The following is a 4,019-nucleotide window of genomic DNA, read 5'->3' on the forward strand; positions in this document are numbered from 1 at the left end:
ATTGCATTCAAACATTCACAATTTACCCCTTTCTTGTGTTGCATCCAGATTTGATAAAATACAATTCGATACATGGAAAACGACCCTGGCCGAAACGTGTTGGAAATTTGTGGCATATAATGGTATTTTTTTCTCGATCCTTGTCCAATATATACAATTTCGATATACAATAATGTACGTATTTAACATTAATACATAATACAATAACCTAACATTAATACAACTCCCTTATCAGGGGGTGAGTGTACAAAACAGCAAAAATGTTATCTTCTAACACAATTTTGACTTCATTGCTTTTCATTTGCTGTTTGGTCTTCCATTTCCATTTCTTTATCAAGATAGATATTACTGTAAACTGCTCCAACTTGGGACGAGTGTACGCAACATGGGACTTGTTGATATCTGGCCTGTATTTTCACTTACTGTTAAATCTCTTTGACAACAAATTTGTTTTGATAACTCCACCAAGTTTATCAATCATACTTTCTGTCATAACATGTCATGATAACTTTCACTGATAACGCGCCCTCTTTAACTTATTTTCATTTAAAATGACCGGACGTTGAATGGAGAATTAGAGAAAGTGATGTCAAACGCCCACATTCGCATGTGTTTTCCACTACGGATTTTTTTCATATTTCAATTTAAAAGCCTACTCGGTGCGAAAGAGAAATTGTGTATTTTTTAATACTGTACGCCGTTCATTGAACTTAAAATCAAATGACTTTGGAGGTTTGGTGGAATGGCTGTCCCATGCTGTGTAAGATAGTCCCAAGTTGGAGCAGTTGACGGTATTGTATTGGTTTGTATGCAATCTGCCCACAATTTTTTAAGAAGTTCTAAAAATATTGAAAAATAATTTGATCAACTGTTCAAGGTTTCAAAGACCAGGGGGGTACAGACACAGGGTACTGACGACCTATAGCTAGGTGGTGGTGTCTATTTTTGCATTTCAGAAAAGTTAGTACCCGGTACAGTACCACTTTGGGTGTGGGGGTGTGTATTTTTCATTCTTAAAGCAAAGGGTACTATTTGGGTACTTTTCTACAGAATTTTGCTGTTTTTCAATTAAAAAAAGTAGTTTGTTGTAATATTAACTCTTTTAAATATTTTTTTGATTTGAAATTCTTTTGATCGAGAAATTTTTTTAAACCCTTTTGGGAAATGTTTTGATTTTTTTGAAGATAAAACTTCTAAAATGGTTCTAAAGAAGTGTGTGATGAAAATACTGTTGGGTGGTACTAAAGAATTGAGTAAAAAATCAAGTTAAGGGACCCTATTGGTTAGTACCCTGCCTTAGTACCCCCTGCAAAGACCTGCAGCAATGGAGTTTGCTTTTAAAATGAGACTGACTTTATTATTTCTAGACTCCATTATATGTGCATGGGACACACAGCAAGATGGAATTGGTGAGACATTATGTTTATCTTTTATCAGACATTTAACTCTTCCAGACTTTAACTTTAAATTTTGATTTTTATTGTAATTATTTTCATCATTATCATTGATTAATTGTTTATATTAATAGATTTGTCAACACAGATCAGGTTCTATATACAAAACTATATACAATGCCATATAAATTGGCAGTAAAAACTGATGTGGATATACAGGCTGAAAAAAACAAAAATGAAAAAAAGACAATGCGTAAGAAAGCTCAGAATGCCACCTCAAACTTGAATAATTCTGAATAATTACTCAAATTCATTCCAAGAGGCAGGATACAAGAAAGACAGGGTCGTTTTCAAACTAGTTGACTCTGCAATAAAGTATTACATCTTATTTGCATTTCTTTACCAGACCCGCAGAATCAATATAGTGTCGAAACAGAATCTTTATCAGAGTCAGAACAGGCTGCTTTAGCTTCACAAGATGCAAAAAGAAGGAAGAAATCTTTCTCTACTAAGAAAAGTAATAGCTTTGATTTTCTCAACTTGCAATGCAGCAAAAATCCCAGAATTTTTACAATATATATAGTAAAATCACAATAGCTTTCAAATATAAAGGGTCATTCTCAAACTGCTTGACTCTGCAATGAAGTATTACATTTTGTTTGCTTTTCTTTACCAGACCTGCAGAATCAATATAGTGTCGGAACAGAATCTTTATCAGAGTCGGAACAGGCTGCTTCAGCTTCACAAGATGCAAAAAGAAAGAAGAAATCTTTCTCTACTAAGAAAAGTAAGTTTTTTGATTTTCTCAACTTGCAATGTAGCAAAAATGTTTACAAAAATAGTAAATCACATAGCTTTCAACTCATTTTTATATTTCGATTCTTTATTTTCTTTTTATAATCAACACTGATGTTTTTGTATTCTGCAAATCTTTTAGGTTTTAAGGTTACTGTTTGAATATTTCAAAAACACAAATTCACAAAATTGAATATTTTTACAAAATTTTCATAATATGGCAAAAATTCCTGATGATAAAGAATAATCTAAATTTTTCACTATTTTTATCAACATTTTTGTTAGTCTTTCGTTTGTAACACTTTAAACAAATTGTTGCTCTGCAAAATCAGTCTTCTTTCTTTATTCAAACTTATTGCTAAATATAATAAAAACATATTTCACATAAAAGATTTTGCAATAACAAGCACAAATTTTCAACACACAAAAATAAAATGATTGTCAAGGTACTCAGCTTTTAAAGTGTGAATTGTTGAAGAGAAGATCCGAGTAAACTATAAGTCATTATATCAAATGTATTTTAACTCAGTTTTCCTTTCCTCCTCAGCGCCTGATCAGTCAAATACAAGAAAGCCACTTAAAGAAATTGGAAATTACAATAGTAAGATAATTTAATCATCTTTATCTTTTTCCAGTTCAAGTAACCCATGGTTCAACCAAAAAATGAGAAACTTTTCACCATTAGAAAGAAGAAAGGCCAACTTAAATTTGAGCTATCATACGTTAAAATGAAGAAAATTCGAAAGAAATCTTCTTAAAAAAAGCGTCATTTTTTAGAAAAATGTGGGGAGGCTTATAAAACTTAATTGGAATGAAAATTATTGTAACATCATTGACTAATATACAACTAATGAGAATAATCTGCTATCCCCTCAAAAAATCTCAATCCAACCTGCAACGGTAAAAACAATTTTAACACAAATCCCCTACAAAGTAGAAATTATTATCTATCTTGTTCTTCTTCTTTCATTTTCAGCACCTGATCAGTCGGTTAAAAGTAATAAAAGAAATAAGCAACCTAAAGATGTACTAAATAAACTCGATAACAATAGTAAGATAATTACTTTTTTTGCTATTTAATTCAACTTTATTTTCCATGGAACTTTTTTTCTAAAAAATAATCGCATTTTTTATTTTGTATCTACAAAAGGCACTACTGGTACTGTTCAATTCAATTTTAATCTATGCTAGGTTTCTCTAGAAATGATGATCGCTTTTCTAAGAATGGTGCTAGATTTCCATTTTTTGGGAAAATAAGAATCTCAGCCTAACACTCAAAAAAATTTTTTCAGGTACACCACTTTCTGGAAGGACCCCTGAATTAGAAATGACATTATCGCCCATTATTAAAGGTAACTACTGCAAGAATTAGTTCTGTCAAATTAATGTTTACTTAAAATATTTAAAATCCCTCAGAAAATGAAAGAATTTTGACAAAAAGTGGGGAGAACCCATGAAAACTGATCCTGTGAAACTTGTCAACTTAGTTCCTTTTGCACAAAATTAGTTCCCTTGTACATTCTTTCAAAATAGTTTATCAACCGTTACACTATACACTTTTTCTTTTATTGACCTCCAAAACTCCATTCTCATCTTAGTATTACAACAGATGTTCTGAATTTTACAGGCATTTGTGATTGAATTAGGTCAGTTACACAGGAAAGAATTGGTATATTGCATTATGAAAACTGATTTCCAAGGGTGTGATCTAGTTCATTTTTCACATGGGTGTGAAAGTGTAAATAACACTTGTTTTTGAATTCAGTATCAGACTAAAACAATTTAAATTTAAGTAAGAATTATTGATAGCTCAATGTCAAATTGTACCAA

At 31.2% G+C, this 4,019-nt stretch overlaps 1 long non-coding RNA gene across 1 annotated transcript; it reads left to right on the top strand.

The window, feature by feature from the left end:
- The first annotated feature begins 2,156 nt into the window (after positions 1-2,156).
- Positions 2,157-3,199, top strand: LOC136798300 (uncharacterized). The gene is made up of 3 exons (XR_010845375.1): positions 2,157-2,181; positions 2,737-2,790; positions 3,166-3,199. It is a non-coding gene; the product is annotated as an uncharacterized lncRNA (long non-coding RNA).
- Positions 3,200-4,019: the final 820 nt, after the last annotated feature.

Source organism: Clytia hemisphaerica, unplaced genomic scaffold (genome assembly GCF_902728285.1).
Source record: "Clytia hemisphaerica strain Z4C2 unplaced genomic scaffold, Clytia hemisphaerica genome assembly, whole genome shotgun sequence".
Taxonomy (NCBI): domain Eukaryota; kingdom Metazoa; phylum Cnidaria; class Hydrozoa; order Leptothecata; family Clytiidae; genus Clytia; species Clytia hemisphaerica.